The sequence below is a fragment of the Molossus molossus genome, unplaced genomic scaffold (genome assembly GCF_014108415.1).
Source record: "Molossus molossus isolate mMolMol1 unplaced genomic scaffold, mMolMol1.p scaffold_m16_p_6, whole genome shotgun sequence".
Classification (NCBI taxonomy): Eukaryota; Metazoa; Chordata; class Mammalia; order Chiroptera; family Molossidae; genus Molossus; species Molossus molossus.
In genome coordinates, this window is record NW_023425399.1 from 75,216 (window position 1) to 100,255 (window position 25,040).

Genomic DNA, 25,040 nt, shown 5'->3' on the forward strand with positions numbered 1-25,040 from the left:
ATCCCAGACAAGCTGCCCCTGCAGGACATCCTGGCCCGGGCAGCACCGCCCTCCCACCAGGGCCCCTCACTCCAGGGCGGGGCGCCAGGGGAGGCCTCACAAGAAAGGGGCTGCTCAGACCCAGGGCATTGTGGGGAGAGGAGGCTCCGGGGGTCAGTGAGAATCTGAGGACATTTAGGCTGCCCCCGGGTGGGAGGGGCTCAGAGCTGGGGAGAAGGAGCACCCTTGGGTGGAGCTCCTCCCACAGCCGGGCCTGTGCCCTCCTGCGTGTGCTCATTTCCCTCCCGGCCCTTGGTTCCACCTGAGATAAGCTCATCCGTTCCCATTTCAAGGTCACCGTGTCCTGCAGAGCGAGGTGCCGTGCCTCCTTCACTGCTCAGCACATATTACATAAGGACGGGCGGACGGACAGACAAGTGGGGACAGTCAAAGACGTTTCTGAGACCCTGGGCAGAGGAAGGCAGCTGAGCACCAACCAGAGCCCTGGGCGGGAAAGGGGGCCTAGGACCCCGGCACCACAGGGACACCCACCTGGCCCTGTAGGAGGAAGCAGGTTGGTGTTTCATTTTATTCAAAATTGGTTCCAACGGCTGCAAAGTTGGAGAATTAGAAAAGGACTTAGGGCAAATCTCAAATCCATAAGATTGTATGGGTTCCAGTATCCCCAGGGCAGGCCTAGAAGAAGGGGGCCGCCCGCTACCCCCAGGAGACCACAGGCAGCCCTGCTGAAGGAAGGGGCAACGTGGGTGGGAAGGGCAGAGGGACATAACAGCAGGTGGCCAGGAACCTGCCTTCAGCTGCCCCACTGGATCTGAAGCACCTGCCCAGTGTTCCAGGGCAGGACAAGGCTGCTCCCTCTGTGCCCAGCCGAGGGCCGCACCTTTCGCACTGGCTGCTGGGAAGCCCCTGCCCCAGGCAGCATGGTGCTGGCCCCGCCCCTACCCCGGGGCAGGAGCTCCATTCGGGGCTTCAGGGCAGCCCTCCAGTGCATCCCCTGCTCCTCTCCATGGAACCCCTCAGAGCCCGCTGGCCTCCTGCCGGCACAGCCTCCGCTTCCCTCTCTGACATTCACCCGTTGTCTGGCCTCCTGGGAGCTGAACAGAGCAGCCTCCTTCCCGGGCTGCAGAAAGGACACCGTGGAGCATTACTGAGCTCGTGTCTTGGGAGGGGTTTTCGTGGCACATCCAAGCATGAGACGATGGCTCAGCATGAGACCCCAACCAAGTTGAATTATAGCTACATCATGACACCCTGAGAAAGCAGCCCTGTCTGAGTCCCTCTGTTTAAAAGCCCACCATAAACGGAATTTGTACCTGCCCAGAGGTAGAAATTAGGCCACATCAAGTGAGGTGGTGACGCCCTCCCTCGACAGGAGCCGTCAGGGTGGCAGGAAGAAGCCTGGCTGAATATCGGGCAATCACCCACTGGAACAGGATGTGACTTGGGGCCCCAGCGTTTTATTCATCAAGGTCAAGAAGAGGCAATAAGAACCTACAATCAAAGCCTACTCCTGTTCTCCTTAGGATCACGCACACACACACCCAGCAATTCCCCCAAACACACCCGGTCTTTTCTAAGGGCCCCTTCCAAACCCATCTGTGAGCTGTCCACACACCTGGTGCTGAACCCATAGGCTGTGAACACAGGCTCCTCACCTCACCCACCTCCGTCTGAGGCTGGACCTGCCACCGCGCTGTGACTCTGTCCCCGAGGCCGGCCACCTGCACTGTGGCCTCCTGGGCCAGAGGCTGCTGCCTGCTCCAGCGCCAGTGCTGGGGATCACCCCGCTCACACACGTCCTCTGACCAGAACAGCAACTCGGGCCCCACCTGCCCAAGCTAGAGGGGAAAGTCTCCTGTGAAGTGGCCGATGCTGCCAGAGAACCTGAGCGTGGCCCACAGACTAGTCCACAGCGTGTCCTACACCCTCGAGCTCCTCACGCCAGAGCCACAGAGACAGCCCTTCCCACCACCACTTACAGCTGCACAACAGCAAGTGCTGGCACCCAGGGCCCTCGGCCTCGACCGGGTCCAGGCGGGCCCTCGATGCTTCTGCAGAGGGCCCGTGTTTTCACAGTTGAAGGTTTGTGGCAACCCTGCACCAAGCAAATCTATTGGCGCCATTTTTCTTTTTTCTTTTTTTTTTTTTTATCCTCACCCGAGGACATTTTTCCATTTTTTTGTACAGACAGAGTGGGAGGGAGAGAGAGAGAGAGAGAGAGAGAGAGAGAGAGAGAAACATCGACGTGAAAGGGACACATCGAGTGGCTGCCACCCACACAACCAACCAGGGCCGGGGACAAACTGCAACCGAGGTACGTGCCCTTAGCGGGAACCGAACCCGGGTCTCTCCAGACCGCAAGCCGATGCTCTAACCGCTGAGCCAAACCGACCAGGGCGGTTGGCGCCATTTTTCTACAGCATTTGTTCATTTCATGTCTCTGTGTCACTTTTGGCCATTCGGACAATTTTTCGAACTTCTCTGTCATTAGGATGTTTGTCATGTGATCTGTGGTCAGTGATCTTTGATGCTCCTACTGTAATTGTTTGCAGGCGCCATGAACCATGCACTAAAAAGGCCGCCAATGTAACCAGTAAATGTTGGGTCACGGAGGCTGCCTGTCGCTTTCCTGGTCATGAGAATCTCTGGGTAGATGCTCAGGGCTGGGGTGGGGTGAGCAAGGAAGGCATCCACCCAGGTGCACGTTTAAGGGGGAACACAAACTCAGATCAAGATTCAATAATAGTTTAATGCAATATTTTAAAACATCAAAATCAGTGTAGAAAGTCTATGGCGAACAAATTGCCTGATATGTAAATAAAGGCAGGACTGGGGGGACTGGTTTCCCTGTGCCTCAGGCTCCAGATGGCTTGGCAGAGCCCCAGTAATCCCACAGGAACAAAAGTGTGGACAGAGGTGCAGGCACCGACCCATTGAAGTGCATGCCAGCCCCCAGATTGTAGAGACGTCAGCTCTGAGAATGAAGCCAAGCACCCTCAGCTGCGGTGTCACCAGAACGCTGTAGCCTGACCATCTACACCCTTTGCCATCACATCTTAGTGGCCACACCCTGGGTCACAGCTTGAATCCTTGACGGAGAAGCGTCTCCACGTCAAGAAAGTGAAATCAGAATCTGAGACCCGGGAAAGGAGTCCCTCGAGCCTGTTGCCACCTGCACCTCGTCTCTGAGGGTCACCTGACCCTGGGGACCAGCTCCACCCAGAGAACATCACGGGCAGTTCTAGAGTTAGAGGCCTGGCGTGGCTGTCAGTGCTTGTTACATCCTGGATCTTGGAGCAGTCTGGGGAGGGGCTTGAGCGCCCCCCGTGGCCGCATGAACCATCTGTCCAGTTTGGGAAGACAGATGAGCAAGGGAAGCACACCTCAGGCGTTCCTAGGGATTCTCAGCCTGCCCAGGTCACCGCAGCGAGCGCAGCGCAGACCGCAGAACAGACACCGCCGAGCCAGACCACGGCCGCACGGGACCTGCTCCCTTCAGCCCCTTTCTTCCTTCAGCTTTAGTGACCAGACCACTGCCAGCCCTGGTCTCCAGGTGTCCGTTGCCTAATCTAGAATGATGATGACTAGACCAAAAGCTACCAGTGTGCTCCATGCCTGGAGAGGGAAGGGCCTCTTTGGCCCAGACCTGGGGCCAGGGCAGGACAGCCCTCCAAGTGCCTCACCTTGCCGCGTCCGTCCAGGAGCCTCGAGGTCCTGCAGTTGCTGGCCTTGTCTCCGTGTGTCCACCTCTGACTCAGCAGCTCACCCCGGAACTCATGTTCTGAAGGCCAGAAAGAGGAAACAATGACTGTCTGCCATGCTCCCCGAGGGCGGAAGCCAAGAACCGTGGGTCACGTTTGCACGGCCATCCACACACCCCTTTTCTGGAACCCACTGACAGACACACAGGGACAAGAGAAGGGCTATTTTGGGAACATCACTCTCTGGCTCAGACACCCCTGCATCTCGTCCAGTATGTGGGACACACTGTGGGGCTGGTGCAGGTCACTACGGGGGACACTCTGCTCCCTTCTGCCCTGGTTTCCAGCATCTTCCCTCTTCAGACAACACCTCCAGTTAATATTTAATTCCTCCCAGAAATTCATGCACATCAGCGGAGGCTGAGGCATCAGCTGGACATGACAAAGAAATGCATTGTGTACCTATTCCCTGCACGGCACTCCCTGTTTCCATGACAACCAGCTTTCCACGGCAGCATTTCAAAGGAAGGTCATTAGTAACCAACAATAAAAACAGGAAATGAAAATTCCTGCGTTCTGCTCTCTGCTTCTCCATGAAAGGGGGTTTGGATTCTGCTGAAGGCAGGTCAGGCCCACCGCTGTCATAACCATGCTCCCCTCCTGGCCTCCCCTCGCATGCTTGGCCAGTGTCCTCAAATGCGGCTTGTCCAGAATCCCACCTCCTGCCCCAGGCGTCCCTCTGGCTCCTGGCCACAGCGCCCATGTCTGGAAATGCCTCCGAGCCATCAAAGGGCCTCCTGTGACCTCCGGGAGCTAGACACAGAGGACTGGTTGTCAAGGAGACGCTTAATGTAAGGTCTTCAAAGGACTGGTTTGGCACCTACTGTGTGCCCGCCTTGCTGAGCCAAGGCCCCTGAGGGGACCCTGTGGCCCCTGAGGGGACCCTGTGCGGACTGGCCTCGACCAGAGAGGTGTCAGCTGTGTCTCTCCGGCTCCCAGACCCTCACCAGTCACCCACACGCCCAAAACGGGACCAGGCCCACCATCAGGTATTCAGACTCCAAACCCGTGACAGGCATGTGGGGGACAGTATTTGGGGGTCACACAGGCCCTGAATTCACAGGTGGGGGCTGCAAAGAGGAGCCAGACAGACTCACAGGGAAGAGAGGAAGGACCCCAGGGTGACTTCACCAGCCATAAGGCGTGTCCCACACCTGCGGGCAGAGGTGGCTGCACACAGCTCACCCCACACACAGCCTCCAGGAGCAGGGGCACCACAGCGCCTGTGGGCAAGGCTGGCTGGTGAGGCCCCCGTGGACTTTCCTGTCACCCTACATGCAAGTCTCTGAGGGGAGTGCGGCAGGTGTTGGGGACAGCCGGAGGGGAGGACATAGAGCCTGGGGTCTGTGGTGCCAGAGGACTGTTGTCCCCTTGGCACCCCAGCCAGGGGCCTTAGACACATCCCACCCTTGTGGGAGCCCCCCCCAATGTCCCTCCCGCTTCCCAGAGCAGCCCAGCAGGGTGAATGGAGCAAGTCTCCACGCAGGGACCTCTGGTTTCTGTTTGACGGGAGATGACCAGCTCACAGGTGCGTTTACTCTCCCCTGGCAAAGCACAGGGGCCCAAGAGTGTCCAGCATCCTCATCTGTACACAGATGCTTCTGCCTCCTCTGGGCAAAGGAGCAGGCAGCCCTGTGCCTGGAGCCTCACCCCTGGGACGGGGCATCAAACGGGGCGTCACACACCCCGAGCCCAGATCCTCATTCACGGACCCGCTCTGCGCTGATGTGAGTCCTGCCTTCTCAGAGGACCGTGTTGGCAGCTAACTGTAGTCACTGCCGGAAGACCACGCTCCTGCTATGCTGAGAAACAGCCTGGGCCCCTGGGTTCCCCTCTGGGACCTGCCTGAGGCCAGATCCGCCTGCGTGCCCCCTTTTCATCCACAAAGTGGGAGGGAAGAGACGTTTGGGGATTTGGAGCTCGAGGGGAAAGTGCCCCTCTGGGTCAAGCGCAGGGGGAGCGCGTGGGGTGTCACCGCAGTAGGACCAGGAATCCGTGGCGAGGGGCAGGTTTTTCTCAAGACAAGCCTCCGTGTGGGTCCCTGGGTGTCTGATGAGCTCATCAGTCCCTGTGCACAGACTCAGAGCACCAGCCTCAGGAGCAGGAGGTGAGGAGGAGGCGCTGGCCGTGACCCCTCTCTGGGACCTGGCACCACAAGCCCAGTGTCTGTCCCCACAGAGGTCCCAGACTCACTTCCATGAGATTCGGGCGGGCAGACAAGCTCAGAACAGCAACAAGGGCCTGTCAGCGGATGCACACAGGTCCTGGGAGGGGGCGTCTTCCCGCCTCAGCCCAACTGGTCCCTGTCTCAGCGCAGCCTCCTTCTCCGACTCAGCAGACCCACAACCTGCCCACCAGGCCCCCCCGGACTGGACAGTTCCTGAGAAACAGGAGCACACGGCCCTGGACACCGAGCACACAGGACCCTCTCGGGAGGCCCTCGGCCCAGCCCTCCTCAGTCCCCCTCTGTCCCCAACATCAAGGCTGAGCCAACCCCTCCATGTGGGCTGGATCCCCCTCCTTCCCACTATCAGGTAAAGGGCCCTAGGGCACCCACTGTTCCTCATCCTCTCAAATGGACCCTTCCTGGGGCTTTTCCACTGTTCCTCAGCTGTGGCGTCCACATTTAAAACCACCATCCATGTGGACCCCACTCCCAGCGACCCCCATCTCCCCCCTCACAGCCGCATTTCCTAAGGGACCCTGCCTGACTGCTCCTTACTCCCCATCGCAGCATCCGCCTGCAGTCCTCACCTGAAGCACGATCTCTGGGGGTCCCCAGTCACACCCCCATGGCGCACCCCCTGAACACAGCCTCCCCACAACTGTGTGTGGGCTCCTCTGGCCGCTGACCATCCCGCTGACTCCTGACCCTGGTCCCCGCTCTTAACATCTGCTCCTCACAGGACTGGGCTGCCCTCCCCCTGCTCCCGGCGTGGGGGCCCTGGACTGTCTCAGCCGCAAACCCTGCCACTCTCATGCTCCGGATCTCACCAGCGCCTGGCACTTGTCTCCCCGGTTGTTGTGTTCCATTCGCAAAAAACTGACGAACTGTAAAATTCATGTGGCGACTCAAGGAACACAGAGTAGCCAAACAGTGAAGTGGGACCCTCTCACGTCTTACTCAGAAACCAACACCCTGACTCCAGCTTAGGCGAAGGTTCCTTAGACGAAGTAATAAAGGGGGAAATGGATACATTATGGATACATTGAACTGCATCAAAGCTTGAGACTTCGTCAGTGGAACACCATCAATAAGGTGAAAAGACAACCCATAAACTGGGAAACAATGTTTGCAATTCGTACGTCTGATTACAGACTGCATCCGGAACACGCACAGTATGCTTGCAGCCCCGTAATTAGACGGCCCAGCTTGAAGACACTGGTCCAGAGACAGCGTACAAATGCCAGTACACACATGAAAAGAATCTCGACACCAGTCATCAGGGAAATGCAAATTAAAGCCACACACTCACTAAACTGGCTATAATTTTTTAAAAACAGACAATAACAAGTGTTGGAGAGAACATGGGGAGCTGGAGCACGGGGCATCGCCGACAGAAATGGAAACGCAGCCGGCTTTGGAAACCGCCCGGCAGCCCCTCGAGTATGGAGCCTAGAGTGTCCACAGGACCCAGGCCCCCCGGTACAGACCAAGAGGATGAAAGCGCGTGTCCACACACAGCCCTGGGCACAGCTGTTCTCCCACCTTCCTTCACACCCGCTGGGAAGTGGAAACAACCCAGACGTCCATCCACTGCTGAATGGATGTGACAAGATACCAATGGGCCCCTGCCAGGTCGCTCGGTTGCTTAGAATGTCATCCCAACGTGCCAAGGTTTGGGTTCGACCCCCAGTCAGGGGACATACAAGAATCAACCAATGAGTGCATCAGTGAGTGGAGCAACAGATCGATGACTCTCCCTCTCTCTCCCTCTCTCTCTCTCTCTCCTTTCTTTCTCTCTAAAATCAATCAATAAATTTTAACAAAATACCCCCGAGTCACACTTGACAAGAAGGAATGAAGGCTCCCACGGGCACAGTGAACTCGAACACTAAGCGCTCAGCACCAGGGGCAGACGAGAAACACCGGCACCGCGCAATTCGTGGGCCGTCCAGACGCGGTCGATCTGGACCGGAGGTGTGTCCGAGCTGGCCGGGTGTGTGGGGCAGGTGGGGGACTGCTGATGGCGCTGGGTGTGTTTCTGGAGGGAAGGGAACGCGGTGCAGTCAGAATGTGCTCAGGCCGCCGCCACGCCCACTGCTGTGGGGATGCGGCACAGGACGCGGAAACCAGCTATTGTCAGCTTCCACCGGTCAGCAGGGACACTGCGTATCAACAGAATAATTATAACCCCCTGGATGACATGAATCATGTTACACAGACATCAATAAAAATAAATACACTGGTAGTTTTATGAGGAATGAGGTGTTTCCTTAGTTTCCAAAGTACCTCTCCCCTAAATGCTCATTCTCTGCAAAAAGAAAGACTGGCTTTGCCTCAGGACGACAGCCTCTAACCCAGTAACCAATGTGGGGACAGCAGGGCCAGGGAGAAGCACCAAATAACCCACATCCTGTCACAGAGACAGCCGGCAAACCCAAACTGAAGTTCTACAGAAGCTGACCAGCGCTCTTCCGGAGGGGAGGTTGTGACTGAGACCAGGTGGATGCCTCAGCCAGGTGCCCCCCGCCCTGTGCCCGGCCTGCGCCCACCTTGAGGAAGGGTGTTCTGCAGGACACACCTTGAGCAGGTGTTCTGGGCGACAGGCATGGACGTGGCTGACATTCTCTCGAGTGGTTCAGGAAAAGCAGCTCGATCCTGGATTTGAAACGTTCCTGTGAGTTTGAGAGTGTTTCAAAACTATTTTTTAAAATGATGGGACATGCCCTGGCTGGTTTTGCTCAGTGGTTAGAGCGTTGACCAGTGAACCGAAGGGTCTCTGCTTCATTTCCGGTCAAGGGCATGTACCTGGGTTGCAGGTTTGATCCCCATCCCCGGTCAGGGTCCTGCGGGAGGCAGCCAATCGCTGTGTCTCTCTCACATCGATGTTTCTCTCTTTCTCTCCCTCTGTCCCTTCCATTATATCTAAAAATCAATGGAAAAGTATCCTCGGGTGAGGATAAAAAATTTTTTAATGAGGGGACACGAGGCTGTGCTTTCAGTGACAGGGATCAGTCAGCGGAGGTCTCTGTGCGGAGACTGGAGCAGGGTCTCCACCTTTGCGGGCCCAGGGTGGCCTGGGTGAAGGCAGGTTCCAACCTGCTCGGCTTCCTGACCCCGGCTCTGCCCTCGGCCTCCTGGGGTGCTGGCCCTGGGGAGAGGCTGACAGCCCAGAGAATGAACAAGGACCTGGCGGTGCCCTGCACACCACGGGCCCCGGGCAGGGCTGCAGGGAGAACCCACATTTGCTCCCCACAGCTTCCTGCAGCCCTGGGCCTCCCAGACAGGGCGCCCCTTCCCCTGGCCCCCGGCCCTTCTTTGCTGCACCCCTGGAAAGCACAGCTGCCGCGGGTTCTGTTCCGCATCTGGGTGGCTCTCGGGCAGCGCTGGCATCCCACCCACGGACCAGCTTTTGGCAGGAAACAACCAGGGCGGGGGGAGGGGGGAATGGGGCAAGTTTGCTCTTTTTCTTTCCTTTTTCTGAGGCTGGGACTCGGGGAATAAAATGCTGAGTGGAGCAGATAGACCTGCTTCTGCTGAGTTTAGGTGGAAATGAGAGGGGGCGGGGCTGGCCGTTCCGTCCTTCGCACATTTCTCTCATTATTTCGCTTCTAAATCAGCCTCCCTGGAACTTGCTCTTTTCAATAAAAGCCAAATGCAAGCCCCATCCCTGAGTCTCCACACAGCAGCTCTCCGCTGAGAAAATAATACAGATGTAACTTCCAGCCTCGTACACTTTCTTTTCCATTTACATGCAAATAGCGACCTTTCACCCAGGCTGTCTCAAAGAAGTGTTTCCTTAAACATGCAAATAGCACGTTGCAGGCAGCTACTGGGGCTGAGTCTTTCTTATATTATTATTATTATTTCTTTTAACCTTACCAGGGCTGTTAAAACAACACCTAAAGTGCTCGGCCCGAACAATGACTCTCCAGCGAAATCACAGGCTGCTCTCCAGGGGGCCGGCAGGAGTGTGCCGGCGGGGCGGGTCCGAGCAGGACGGGAGGCGCTGTCAGCCCTGGGGGTGCCCAGCCCCCCAGAGAGGCCTAGCCGGGCAGAGCTGCTCCAGTCTGTGCCCCCCAGGCCAGGCCTCCAGCTCCGCACACACGCTCCTGAGGCTCCACAGACAACCTTCCACCCGAGTGGACTTCCACCCGAGGGGTCCGCTCTAGCGCCAACCCACCTACATCTGGGCACACAGCCCCGCCCTCCCCGAAAGAGAAGCCGGGGGAGGCGGCCCTCCTGGCCTATAGGAAAGGCTGGAGCCTCGGAGAACCAGGGAGAGCCCAGGGGGGATGGGCAGGGCTGTCGTGGGTACAGAAGAGATTGGGGTTGGGGCTCCCTCCAAACCCCAGACCCACCCCGCTACCCAAGCCACAGACCAGGCAGAAGCCGGAAAGACATCTACTCTGTCACCTGCACCTGCCCACAGCCCCTGGGTCCCCTGTAACTGCCACACACCCATCCTCCATGTCTGTAGCTGCTGCCCACATGCCCAGCACCCGGGCACCCCAAGTGCTCGGGAAAGGGGGGCAGTGGCTGGACAGGCTGAGCCGCTCTCAGGGACACGGCATCAGCGTCCGTCTCAATCCTGGGTTCAGACAAGGGCACAGAGCAGGTAAACACACCGTGACAGATGGAGCTGGCAAGTCCTCGCCCACTGCCCACTGGGTGGGAACCAAGAACCGGTTCGGGCCCCTCCTCACAGCGCTCTGTGGTCCCCAGGGGACACCAGCCTCCAAGACAACAGGGCCATCTCTGGAGCTCCACTCCTTGTCCCGAGTCCTAGGAACCCCTTTCTTAGTCAGGACTGCCCCTCCCAGCGACAGGCCACTTCCTTCTCTCTTGAGACCACACTTGGTTTAGGGTCCTGAAGGTAACCCGACTCCAGTGGGTTCTCTCCTGAACAAACTAAGATAAAGTTGGCCAAAGCTCCGTGCCCTGGGTCACCCCGATTCAGAAGCGGCATTGCAGGGGAACCACGAGCCCTGGGGGCATGGTTTTCCTTCTCCCTGTTCCTGGAGTCAGGCAGCTGCTCCCCGCGGACTTGAACCTGGCCCAGCTCCAGGGCTCAGAGTGGCCCTGGCGGTGAGGGTGCCCTCGGCCCCCTGGTGATGCCCAGCAACACGCCGCTGCCTTTCTGGTGGCCTCCGAGGAACTGAACAGTAAGGGGGCCTGGCCAGGAGGGGCCGGGCTGGGTGGGAGGACATCAGGCCCCCTGCCTGGGAGGCTGCTGCATCATAGAAGAGTTGGGGTCCAGCTCCCTGCTCAGAGCCCACCTGGGGTCCTGCAGGGCCCAGAGGTGCAGCAGCACGTCCCGAACCAGACGCCAACGATCAGACCCGCAGCCGCCAGCAGAGCCGGGACCCAGAGCCCACAGCCAGCCGGGGCCCCCCCAAACCCACCCGTCTCCTTACTGAGCTCTGAGGGAGCAGGGCCCTGTCTGCAGGCCTCTCTGCTTCCGGGCATTTCCAAGAAGCATCCGGAGGCACATGAGAGAAGACAGAGTTCACGGCTCATCACAACTCTCACCAACCATGAACAGGGTGGGAGTGAAATGAAGGCGCACAGCCCCGGGCGTTTTGCTCTGTGGTTAGACCATCAGCCTCGGGCCACAGGGTCTCGGGATCGATTCCTGGTCAAGGGCACGTACTTGGGTTGCAGGTTTGATCCCCTACCCTAGGCGGGGTCAAAAGGCAACCAGTTGATGTGTCTGTCTCTCTCCCTATTTCCCTCTACTCCATCTACCTCGGGTGAGGATTAACCAAGAAAAGGGGTTGCACAAGACTCAGCACCCCAGAATTGGACGTCGGAGGGAGAGCAGGAGCAGCTCCTCCGTCTGGATCCCACGCTCGGCTTCCCCCAGTGGACACACCTCCAGGAGCAGACAGTGGACCAGACACTCAGAAGTGAAGCTCTCAGGGGGGCCTTTCAGTAGCTTTTCTGCTCACGTCAATTTCCTTCCAACCCCAGAGCCAACACTGAGAAGCATCCCTGGCATGTCCGGCCCAGCACTAGAACTCGGGGCAGCACCCACATCGGGCCCCTGCCAGGGAAGCCCGACCCGCCCGCAGGTGCCCCTGACAGGGAGCAGGCAGGTGTGAGGCAGAGGCGGTGTCCCAAGGGAGCTGCCAGGACTGGGGGCTCAAGGAGGAGACACCTGGGAGAGCGACCTCAAAGCCAGAGAGGCCCACGGGAGACCCGGGGCATCGGCACAGGGCCTTGAATGAGAAGAAAATGGACTCAGCTGCAGGAGATGAAGCTGCGTTGCAGAAGCAGGTGAGGGATCTCGACGTTGGGACGGAAAATAAGGCTGGAGGCAGCCGGAGAGCACCTCCGGGAGCCCTGGGGGCAGACTGCCCCTGGGGGCAGTGCCCGGGCTGGACCTCCCCTGTGGGAAGCTAACTGCCCCCCAGCGTCAGTGCCTGCCTGGAGAAGGGGGCCGTACTGTGTACCCACAGGCACATTGATGGGGAAAATGGGTCAGTACATCCCCAGGCACAGCAGTTGACACAACAGTGTCAAATGTGTCTGTGCTGTAGGTGGTGGTCCAGCCTCAAAGAAAACAATGTCCTAAGTCCTCCCGATGTCAAGTCCCTGTCTTGGCCGCACAGACGTAGGCCAGGGTAGAATGTGTGAGAAATTGCACAGTTTCATGTGCAGACCGAAGTTCCACATGTGAGCTCATTGTTCCGTGAAGTCTGGGAACCGAACAGGCAACTTTGAACCACGAGTCCGGGGGCCCTGGGACAGTACCCGCCGGGGAAGCCCAGGCTGGGAGGGCCCTTGCTTCACGCACGTGACCACGTCATCGGTGAAGCTCTGTCTCTAAAGCCTCGTGGGAACAGGCAGCTCCAGCCATCAGAACCACCTGGGCCGCCCTCAGAGGACAGGGCTGAAGCCGGTCACTCTGGGGTGTAAAGGCTGAAGGGCTGCAAGTGGTCAGCTCAGCAGACGCACAGGGACCGGGGCAGCGTCTCGGGCTCTCAGAGCCACAGGTCTGGCTCATGCAGACCCAGGGCCTTACCCCCGAGCTGTTGGTTGCTGCGGGTTTGAGGTCTGGGAGCCCCAGGGACCTCCTTGGACCTGGTCAAGCAGCCACCTGGCATAGCAGAGTATCCAACCTCCAGCCCCAGCACAGGAAACGTGGGAGGTTGGCCCTGGGTCCAGCGAGAAGCCTGCAGGTGGGAGCAGCCGCCTGGCCTGGGCGCTCTGGGGACTGGGTCCCTCAGGCTGCTCCGCCAATGTGCAGTGTTTAAGCAACAGAATGGGGGGAAAGGAGAGGACCCAGATGGCTTCTGCCAGAGCCCCCACCCTGACGTCCAACACGATCAAGGTGTGAGGGTGAGTGGGAGCCCGAGGGCTGGTCTGTCAGCAGCTCGGGCCATATGGTGTGCCTGCGTTCACACCTTGCCCGCCACCCCTAGGCACAGCGTGCCAGCCCCTCCAGGGCGGTCACAAGCTCACCCTCCGCGCCAGTCCTGCCCCGGCCACAGTCCCAAACCAACCCCACGGCTCACCACACACGACTGACCGACTCCAGGCTCCCCGGGGGGATGGCGCCTGGTGTCCAGCACACACCTGAAGGGGGCTGCAGGACGGCCGTGAGCCCCCGTGCCCACCCTGTGCGGGCCACCCCACCCCGCCGCACGGCTCCCGACAGAGGCACGGACTCACGCCCTCTCAGTTACTTTCATTCTGCCTCATTAAAATGACATTGCATTTTTGTAGACAAATTTAAAAATGGAAAAGGGATGACGTGAAAGGTGACGCTCCTCCTGGCTGGAGAAAGTGCGTGTGTTCCTGACAGTAGGAGCCGGGCCACGGGGGCTGGCGGGGGCTGTGCTGCCCCAGACGAGCCACGTGTCTGTTCCCTCTGACTCTCCACAGAGCAAATGCATTTCAGGCCCTGTGACAACTCTCCTCTCTCTCTCTCTCTCTCTCTCTCTCTCTCTCTCTCTCTCTCTCTCTCTCGTTTGTTTTGAGGTTTTAAAGCAACATTGGGAGAAATTCAGTGTCCGTGAAAGACAGGAAGTGCTCAGAGAACCGCAGCAGCACGCTGGGCTGGGCTGCCCGGGAGGGTCCCGAGAGAATGGGCGGCAGGGTCTCTGGGAGCAGAAAGCCGCTGGACAACAGCGTTTGGGGCTGACGAACCAAAGATGCTCCCAAAGACGTTTTCCTGTAAACCCTCCCCACAAAATTCCCGTTAAAATTACATCTGCAGACACTCGGCTCTGGGCTGTTAAGGAGTGAGTTCTCAGGGAAAGTGCGTAGGATCCGGGAGCCGCGGGAGGGGTGCCCGCCAGCTGACTCTCCGCCCAGGAGGAAAGCCAAGGAGGGGGACCTGGGCCGGGCCCTCCAGGGCCTGGGCAGGCGCGGTGCTGCTCTTCCCAGACTGGGTGACTGACGTGCACCTGACTGCTGCCCAGTGCCCTGCCTGCCCGAGGATCAGGTGACCAGCGGCGCCCCCGCCCCCGGGCCAGTCACTCCATCACTCAGGGCCAGCAGGCGGCATGCTGATCGGGTGTTTGCCCAGGCGAGGGCTTGGGCGCACGGAGTCCACGCAGGAGGTCTCGGCCCCGCCAGTGTGCCCAGCGCCATCGGGGCAGCTACGGGAGGCAGGGGCCTCTCTGGTGCGTCCTCTGCCCGCAGACACGTTGTCCTGCTGCCATCCCAGGTGTGGCCCACACGAGGGAGGCCGGCTCGTCCCCTGCCGCCTGCGCTCACCAGGCTCCCGCCCCTCCCCCGCACTCACAGAGTCACCATGTCCTTGTGGGCACATTGGTGACTCCAGGCCGAAGGAGGGCAGCAGGAAAAAGGAGGGGCCCTGGCTCTGGGCAGCACCAGGGAGAGCGCCCAAAATAGCCCAGCCACGCTCCCGTCAGAACCAGCCAGAACCAGCACCACTCTGGGTCAGGGAGAGCACACTCTGGCGTCTCCGAGCCCTGACAGGGCAGCAGCAGCTGCTGTGACTCCTGGGACAGAGCCACCTCAGCCCAGGGCCTGCCTGCCACGTGGGGTCACCTCTAACCAGGTCCGCCGGCCGGAGAGACCAGAGGTGGCTCTCCCTTTGCGAGAATCTTCCAAGAAGAGTATTGGCTCCAAGTCCTTTGCTGCCTCTGGACCAGAGCAATCCCCAGTCCCCACAGGCCCCGGGTCAGAAGCGGCTCTCTGACCTGCACGACCTCCCAGGCCCACATCTGGGCCCTGTGGTCTGAGGCAGCTCGAACCCAGGTGGTTGCAGGATGGAAAGACCTCCCCAAGGCCGGGGGAGACGCACGCTGCCCGGGGGCAGGGATGCCGTAGGAGCTCGGGCTCCAGCTCAGGGGCAGAGGGCTCATGCAGCTGCCCCTCTCGGCCAACAAGCTGCCCCTGAGCCCTGCCCAGCCTCCTCTGCACAGTGAGCAATTCTGAGAAGCCAGGCAGGTCCTGCCCTGTGGGTGGCACGTCCTTGCTGGCACCACAAACTCCAATCCCTGCTCTCCACTCCTGTTTACCATGAATTAAAGGAGCATATGGGAGGAGGTGACAATCGCAGCCAAGGACCAATGGGAGGGGTGCCCTGGTGGTGAGGACCCCCCTGCAGGGCCAGAGCAAGCACACCCTTCACCCCTCGCTGAGGCTCAGCTCCTTGGCTTTGCCCGGCACCCGCCAGCCTTCTGCTCACTCAGCCACTATCCTCAGAGATCTTCGCAGCTTCCTCTGACTTTTTATTTTAACCACAAAGGCAAATTCTCCACCTCCCCCTCCCATGAGGATGATGATAATAATCGATGTCATTGTTGCCATCATAGGAACCGTCCGAGGGCCTGCGGCTGAGCCCACTCCCTGCCACCGGAGCCCCTTGCAGATGTTTTGTTCAAGGAAAAAAACAAACTTGACCGGCCAGTGATGCCCATGGACGACATGGATGCTGAGACAAGAGGAGGCTGGGGACAGGGGAAGGCGGGGGCTCCCATGTGAGGCCCCCACAGGCGAGAGTCACCGAGCTGGTCTATTTTCCGGGTTCACAAAGAAGAAAGTGAATCCGGGGGACAGAACAAAGTCCACGGCCCAGATGCACCACCCTGCAGGCACAGCGTTGCTCACGGCACACCAACTGCTTGGCCAACCATGATTTCTAGTTTTAAATACGCAAGCCCGGTTCCACGGAAACAAAAACAACGGCTCTCGGGACCAGGTCACATCTGGAGACGGGATCCGAGAGGAACGGCTGCTCAGTCCTGCACACCCACCCCACAGACACACGCACCTAGACGCCGTCCCCTAACTTTAGAAATACGTGACATGCAAAGACAAAATGCTCACATGACCATCTCCACTCCGAGTCTTGGGTGGGGGCCACACATGAGGTCCGGACTGAGTCCCGGTCCCAGAGAGGTCTTCTGCTTAAGGAGCCAGCCTTTGCCAGGTCCCAGCCGCCTGATCCCACAGCTGCAGGTGTATCTCTGTTCGTCTTCCAGAAACGCACATAAAGTTTCTCGTCTTGATACAAGGTCCCCCCAACGTCTCTTCTGGCAGGACGCACAATGTGTCCGCTCGACTCAGAGAGGCCACGCGCGTCAGCAAGCCGCGGAGGGACCGAGAGAGGAGGGAACCGCCAGGGCAGACCCGGGAGAAGAAAGCCTCGGTCCAGCCGAGCAGCTCTAGAGCGCCTTCCCCAGACCTGCTCTCCCCGCGGAGCACGCCTTCATCTCAGCAATCAGCTGCACCCGCTCCCTGTCCCCGGCCAGGGGAGAAGCCAAACACCCGCATCTGCCTTTGTCAGCGAAAGAACGTAACATTGACTTACCTTTCCCCACAGCTATTGTCTGTCCTCTTTCAAAATGACATCACGGAAAGCAATCATGAAATTTACATGGGGGGGTGCAGGGTGGACGGGGGAGGAGGGGCCGGCAGCTGCCTCCTACGCGTCACATGTGGGGAAGCCTGGGTGCGGGTTTCAATTAAATATCTTCTCCCCTCAGTGTGCGAACTCCTAAGCCAGCTAAAGGCGACATCTCATTTACTTAATGACCGCTCTCATTAGCAGCGGTGGCACGGGCTGGCAGAGAGGCTCCTTTGTAAATACGCTACCCATGAACCCTTGGGGCTCCAATATATCTGTTTACTCTCCGAGGTGAAATAAATTTACAGTATAGCATCAGCAAGATGGATCTGCTGACCTGGGAACCGAGGTGCCCGGCCGGCAGAGCCCCCGGCTCTGGCTTCAAGCCTCTGCCAGCCCAAGGTGCCCGCATTTGCCCACACTGATTTATAATTAATATGCAGCATGATTAGGTTATTTTTATGCAAAATACACAAAAGGGCAGAGAGCGGCACAACTGCCGTGCTCACCCCTCTGCTTTCTCCACCAGTGGTTCAGTCCAATAATTCCTAATAGCAGCAACCGGAATGACAGATGCCCTGGGTTAGCACGGCTGCAGAGAAAGTACTTTACAATATTTATTGGTGGTTAAGAATATGACCTACCATCATAAAGAACGGACAGCAGAATTTATCACTCAGATGAACCAGGAGGGCTGCTTATGGGCCCATCTGCATATGCAAGTATTGAGGACTCAGATGGATATGTGTGTATATTTTTGAAATGCATAAATAGTACCTATGGCCACCGACCAAAAAATTAACTCATACACACAAAGGATCGATCAGGAAAACACACTTTTTTTTTTCATCGCATGTTCTCTTTCTGTGTAAAACCCCCGGTTGCTGTGTAAAAAGTAATAAAATCCCCTCAAAGAGAACGTGGGTACATCCTGAAGCCCCAACATGGTAAGTTTATCCCAGCCAGAGGGAAGCACAGCGCTCAAGTTCTCTGCTCTATCTTTTTGAGTCTTTTTAAAACTGCCTGCAAGGAGCTATCCAATGAAAATCAAGAGGAGGAAAATCAATAACACACACAATAGAAGTGCCCACCCACTCTTTAGGCAACCCAGTTGTCTGCTTTCTCAGTCTGTCACTTTGTGACTTTTTTCCACATTTGAGGTAAACTAAGGAATTTCCTCGGTGCCCAGGAGCCAAGGTATTCTTGGTTCCTACTCAAATTCCCTTTTCTTGCTGATGAATCAGGCAGGCAGCTGTCCGTTATCATAATCAGGTTGCTAGGAACTGTCCTATGAATTTCACACACCTTCCGAGGATGCCGTCCAGACCAGCGTGTACGCCCGTGAACCCACGGCTCAGAAGTTCAGCGCTGAGATTTCATGGCAGCAAATAGCATTTCTTGTAAGTTATTCAGAAACACACTGACCTCAACTTAATGAGCCCTAAAGGGCTCAGGCCACCAGAAGTATGAGTGAGACAGACTTGGAACAGTTAGCATCCTCTAAAAAACGCACGCGTTGAAAATCAGCTAAAACTCTTTCACGGGCAATTATTTTCACCATGCAGTGTTCTGTCTGTAGGCAAACCAACAAGCTTCATTCTAAAGCAGGTACGTCCAGCTCTTATACACGCACATTATTCTCATCAAATAAAATACGCAGTATACTGAGGGCAATCTTTCAGACTGAGCAGAAGGAATGCACACCTTCACTGGTCAAACTGAGGATGAAATATTAATTAGCCAAACGAGAGTCCTTTGAGGCTCCCACAATGACTGCCTACCATTGTTTTTATTCTCTCCAAAGCTCATGTCCATTAGCATAGAAGGACATAGTCAGCTGAGAGCTCTCCTGAAAAGCCATTTTCTGTCTCCTCTGGACACGCTGTGAGTGCTGGGATATTTTACATCCAAACCTTTGGCATTCAGAGATTCTATTAAACTCTTATCGGCAGGCTGCAGGCTCAGGCAGCCCTGCGCCATTGTTCACCGTGGAGATAGGCTCAAAGGGAGGGCCGGTGCTGAATCAGCCGATTCCCCAACAATGCCCACCGTCTCGGGAAGCCCTTGATTCAGACGTGTAACCGTCAAACTTGGGAAACAACAGCCGGCAGAGGCAACAACAGGGAGACATCGATTTGTGCAACAAAAGCCCTGGAGCAGCATAATTATTTGTTCAGGTAACGGAAATTATATCTGTGCAAACCTAGGTCTCAGCTTTCCACACACCCCTCCTGAGCTGTGCAGCTCTGTGTCGGGAACAGGCCTTCGAACGTGTCCGCTGCCCGGGCCAAGAGCCGGCAGAGCAGCCCCGGAGCTGCCTCAGAAGATAGGTTTTGATGAGCACAGGTTCAGGATCTTGAGCTGAATGGTCAGGAGAACAAAGGAGGGCACACAGGACGGGAGCGGGGCAGGGGCTTCACGGGCAGCTCCTGGGGTTGGGCGGCTTCCCCGCGCCCGCGGTCTGGTCAGCACTCTGGACAGCGCCGCACGCCCGGCCTTTGTTCTCGGAACCGTCTCAGGACCCGCAGCAGCGGCGCTTCCAACCGAGGGTGCCGGGCCTGCTTGGGAGCGACAACAGCAGGTGCAACCGGAAACTTTCTTACCCAGGTGGAAACCGCTCATAAGATACTTCTTCTTCCATAACTAAGCCCCGAGCAGATTGCTCCTTTCAGCGCTACAGGGAAGTCGCGTGGGACTGTTAAGTTTGGAAACACCCACAGGAAAAACCTGTCTGGCTGGGGGTCCCCAGCCCCAGAAGGGGAGGAAAACTGCAAAACCAAACTGGTGGCTGAAGCCCTCGCTGGGAAACAGGCTTGAGGACCGCTCAGCTGGAGAGAGCATTTCAAATACAGGGTGATTCCTTGTGCAAATCTGCCCACAGACAGTCCAAGTGTCTGTTCATTTGCTTCATAAAAACTCTTTCAAGCAATTTTGGTCTAAACTTTTCTGCATCTGTAATTGGCACCACCTTCTCCGGTGACCAGCTGGGGGTGAGGGCTTTCTTGTTTTTTTCTGAAAAGCTTCCCTGCAGATGGGCGCCCGTCTTAAAGCTGCAGACGACAATTAGGGCCCTTGTGTGCGGAGCCGAGGTGGTCAGCATTAATATTGTATATGAACAGCTGAGGGCGGCGGGGGGGGGCACGGCCCCAGGCAGGCGCTGGCAGATGGAGCAAACAAAACCCAGAGCCTCTCTCCCCAACACCCGGGCTGACTCCATGTGCCTGTCTCACGCACACGCACACGCTCGGGGCCATGTTGTGAGACTGCTTCACACTGAGACCTCAAACACACCAGCCCTCTGACACTGTGTGAACACACACACGCACACAAACACACAAGTTTGGGGGGATCTGTGGGGCTCACACACCAACTCTGGCTCCCGCTCTGTGTTAAAGGCTCACACGGGAACTCGGCATGGAAATGCCAGCAGCAGGCCCAGGGGCCCCTCCGGCCACACGCACAGACGTGCACCTTCTCTCCACCCCCTCGTCTCCCGAGCCCGGCACCCCCGCACCCACACCCTCCCTGGCTGCCACCCCACCTGCAACCTCCCAGGCCAGCCCAGAGCCGTGGCCTTGACAGCTCTGCGAGTCCTGTCAGCTGGAGGAGGTGCTGGTTCCAGGGGCCTCTCACGAAGGCGCCTGTCTGGCACCTTCTCCTCCCCAGAAAGAGCACTGAGTGCTGACAGGGGACACAGCTAATTAGCCTGCTTGCTCTTGGCAGCAACATGAACAGGCCCGGGGAGGAGTGCGGGCGTCGGGGAAAGTACGCACCCAGGAAGGTCCCACAGAGCGTCATCCTGGCTGGGCGGGTGACCTCTACTCGGAAGCCTGGACCCTGGACACACAGTCACTTCATGCTGGAAAAAGTTGCTGCGCAAACTTCTGTGTCCTAGGGCCCTGGAGAGCCCCCTTCTCGTGCAGCCAATCAGAGCAGAGCACAGACAGCCACAAATTAATGCTTTGCCAATGAGGCTCCCGGCCCCACACAATGGGGCTAGCCAGACAATGAGCCCCGCCTGCAGGTGGGGAAGAGAAGACAGCCCCTCAGCTGAGGAACTGACAAGTGAGCTAGGGAGGGGCCTTCCCGGGGATGCTTTCCCCTCCCCCTCTCGTCCCTCCCTTCCCTGAGCTCCTCCCCCCTCCCTTCTCCTCCTCCTCCTTTCTCCTCCCCTCCCCCTCACCTTCCTCCTCCAACCTTCCCTCTATCCCTACTTCACCCCAGACCCACTCAGGACAGAAACCTGGGGGGAGACCAGTGGGATAGGGGTAGGATCAAGTCTGGGGAGTCCTGGCCTGTCCCCAACACAATCCCCGACTACGTAGGGGGTGGGACCCTGGGGCCCTTGAGCTATGGACTCCTCACCACCTAGTTAGGGAGACCTTGTGGGAGGGGTGGGGGAAGGTGGAGGGAGGACCAGGAACCCACCTCTCAGTGAGGAGGGTCAGCAGCTCAGTCCAGGCCAGGGGTGGGGAGGGGTGGGGGGCTGTCTAGGACAAGTCCTCTTGCCTTACCCCCTGTCCCTGTCCCTGACCCTTCACTGCCCACAGGCGCGTTTTTACGCAAAGCTTGGCCATCCCCGGGCCCGGCTGGACACTCCCAGCTTCAAGCCTGGCTCTTGCTCACCCTGAGACAACTCAAGTTTCCACTCCTGGGGAGGTCTCCATCCCATCCTGAGTGCTGGGGACTCATTTGCCTGTGTGCAGGCGTCCGCCCCTGACGGGGAGGGGTACAGGCTGCTAAGGGTCTGGATGTGGGGCGGGGGCAAGGTGGGGACCACGGGGACTGCTTAGGACCCCAGGCTTGGCCTGGCCACCGGGTGGGGGCAGTGCCCGGACTCAGCAGGAGGGAGCAGATGTGTGTAAACCAACAGCTCTGCTTCCCTAGGACGCGGGTTCCAGGGTGAGGCTCAGGGCCAGGGTCAGGGTCGAACAGAAGGTGAGTCCCTCTGCACTGGCCAGTGTGCTCCGGGTTAGAGCGCCGGCCCGCAGACCAGAGTCAAGGGTTCGATTCCGGTCAAGGGCACGTTCCTCAGTTGCAGTTCGGCCCCTGGCCCTGGTCAGGGTCGTGCGGGAGGCAACCAGTTGATGTGTGTCTCTCACATCGATGTTTCTCTCTCTCCCCTCCCCCGACTCTATCTGAAGGTAAATGCAAAAATATCCAAAAATATCCTCAGGTAAGGATCATTAACCAAAAAAGGTGAACCCTCCAATTAGGAGACAGCCCAGTGAGAGTGGGTGAAGTTGGTGAGGGCACAGGGAGAGGGGCAGGTGGGGGAGGGGCAGGTAGCTGCAGATGCTGCTGGGACCGGGTGGGACCTCTCCCCCTGTCTGTCACTGACCCTTGTCTGCAGTGACCTGTGTGTTTTCAGAGAACTGACCTTGGAGAATTATCCAACCTCCTGTGACTCAACCTCCTCATCTTTGTCTTTGGAAAGAGGGCCAGGGGCCAGCCTCCCTGTGGGTCCCAGACAGGGTGGCACCAACGGGCTTGTGCTGAGTCACTGCTGATGGGCCCACCACTACACCGCCCGCTGCCCAACCTCAGAGACCCCAGGAAGTCCCTCCCACAGGTGCCAGATGCCCACAGTTAGCAGATTAGCTCCCTCCACCTCATCTAACTCCCTAACCTTGGGGAAAAGGCGTTCTTCGGATGGAGTTAATTAAGATTGCTTATTTAAAGTAACAATGGGGGAACCTGTGAATGCTTGTGCTGTTTCCTGCTATAAAACCAAACGGCCTCCTAACCCATCCCATGACAGAACCACTTGGACAAGTTCAGATTCGGGTGAGACGGTCGACTTTCCTCTGAGGGGCTGCAGAGGGCCTCAGGCTTCTCCCTCACCCACGCGCAGGTGCTCGGGGCCAGCAGGACCAGCCCAGGAGCCCCAGGCCACACAGGTTCTGACCAGGTCTGAGCTGAGTCAGATCCAGGAATTAGCAAGACCCCTCAGGTGACCTGCAGCCCTGTAGTTTGAGGAGCATTTGCCTCTGGCCACAGTAGCCCCTGGGAGGGCTCCCTGTCTGTAGGGTTCAGTTCTAACTGTCAAGGACAGAGGTCGCCCCAGCCTCTCTCAGGGGCTCTGTGTGGCCATGGCAGCTCCCTTCCCTTGACCAGAGCCAGGGCAGTGCTGAGAGCAGCAACCCCAACACAAGGGAGCCCTCGGGACATCACTGGCCACATCCCAAGCTGAGGCTTCTTGTCCTGTCCATGCAGGCTGGTCTCAGGGTGCTGGCCCAGAGAGAGGGGTCGCAGTGCAAGCTGAAGGCAGGCTACCCCCAGGTGTGGGGTCCAGGAAGCTGGGCGCAGTGTCAGAGAGCCCCTGCCCCCCACCTTGCCATCTGGGGGTGGCAGAGGCCAGATGGGTCCAGACCTGAGTGGGAAGCCCCACCTGAGGGTTCTAAGTGTGTCCAGGACAGTGAGAGGACCAGATGCCTGCTGAGGGCCTGGCCAGCAGCTGCCCGGGTAGGAGGGAGGAGAGAGAAAAGGCCTAAGTGACCAGCAGTGGAGGGAGGGCTGGAAGCAAGGGCCAAGGGAGCAGACACAGAGATGGACACACAGGCCGAAGGACACAGGGGTGGGGACAAAGGAGAGACCGAGGCAGAGAGGTGAGGCCACAATCAGACAGGCTCAGATAGACAGATGGACAGAGAAGTGAAGAAAGTAGAGAAAAGGAGACGAAAGACAGAACACCCAGTGCCAGGTGGAACTCTCTCTAGAATGTGTCCTTTCTGTGGCCTTGCACCCTGCAGGGGTCACACCTCATCTGCAGGTGAGTGTGTGCATGTGAGTGTTGTGTGTGTGTGTGGTTTGTACGTGTGTGTGTGCGTGGGGGGGGGGTGTTCATGTGTGTGGGGTGGGGGTGTCCATGTGTGTTGTGTGTGCGTGTGTGCGTGTGTATGGTGTGTGCGTGCACACATGGGGAGAGGGGGGAGGGGAAGGCACCTTCCCTGCTCCAGGTCTGTTTAAATGGCTTTGGAACTCTGCTCTCAGAACAGATGGCCCTGGAGATAAAGCCACCCGGAGCCTGGGCAGGGTGAGGCCAAGGGCGGTTGCCATGGCAAGCCAGGCTGGTAGTGTCTGCTTGTTAGTGGCCATGAGCCTGCCGCCCACAAATGTCAAGACAGCTCCTGTGGAGGGGAGCCCTCCAGCAGAGCCCCAGAAAGGAAGCACCCTGGCCTGAACATCGGCCCCCAGCAGCAACCACGGAGCTCAGTGGGGCCAGTGGGCACCAGGTGGCTTCAGGCTTGGGTCCAAGGTCATGTCAGGAGAAACACTCCCTCCCAACACTCAGTGTCAAGACGCTGAGATGCCGGAGGTGGAGCTCAGGACAGCTGACCCTGGGTGTTCTAGCCGTACCCAGCATGGGAGACCCAGAGCCGGCCCAGGACCAACACCACACCAGGTGAGTGAAGGCAGGAAGTACAGACCCTATCTGCCCCCATCGCAGATTTAGTGCCCTGGGGTGAGGGCAGAGGTGTAAGGCCCTCCCATCCCAGCTCGTGCCCCAGAGCCCAAAGGGGGAAAGAGCACCTGGAACCTCAGCGGAGCTAGCAGTAGGGGCAGACCCAGGGCCAGCTCACCCAGCACCCCAGCAAGCACACAGCCCCCCGAGGGAGCCAGGCATCCAAACTGGCCACTTGACCCAGGAGCCCAGCCCCTGAGGAGGAGGGAGGGGAGACAACACGTCCATGCCAGGCACCGTGGAGCCCCTGCCAGGTCAGCAGTGTTGTTCCTAACTTGCAATCATGCCTCCGAGTGCCAAGGGCCCACAGACCCCAGGGCAGAGCTGGGACTGGAGTCCAGGACCCTCAGGAGCCAAAGCCCAGATCTGGGCCTTCAGCACCATTGAGAGGCCTCCGTGGTGCTTCCTCAAGGGGAACTGACTGGGAAAGAGCTCTCGGTGCAGGAGTCAAAGCCTCCAGGTGAGGAAAGGTCCCACCTAGGACAGGTCAGCCTGGGACGGGTCAGCCTAGGGCAGGTCAGCCTAGGGCTTCCCAACCAGCCAGCGGCCTGAACCAGGCCCGGTCTAGCGGCTCTGCCCTGGGCTGCAAGGCAACACCTTCCCCTGGATGCCCACCCAGTCATCGTAGGTTAGAGCAGCTTGGACCTGTCCAAACCTACGCAGTCCTCCCACCACCCAGCGCACACACACACACACATATACACACACATACACACATACACATCCACGCGCACACACACACACACATACACATATACACATCCATGCACACATACACACAGATGCACACATACACACAGAGAGATACACACATACACACAC

General features: G+C 58.2%; 1 protein-coding gene across 1 annotated transcript in view; it reads right to left on the reverse strand.

Moving 5' to 3' along the window:
• Positions 1-17,014, reverse strand: part of MYT1 (myelin transcription factor 1) — a 53,068-nt gene extending 36,054 nt beyond the window's left edge. The window contains exons 1-2 of the mRNA XM_036244504.1: positions 16,718-17,014; positions 3,684-3,781 (exon numbers count right to left, since the gene is read on the reverse strand). The gene's annotated coding sequence lies outside the window, so the exon portion shown is untranslated. The remainder of the gene's footprint in view (positions 1-3,683; positions 3,782-16,717) is intronic.
• Between the last annotated feature and the right edge of the window lie 8,026 nt (positions 17,015-25,040).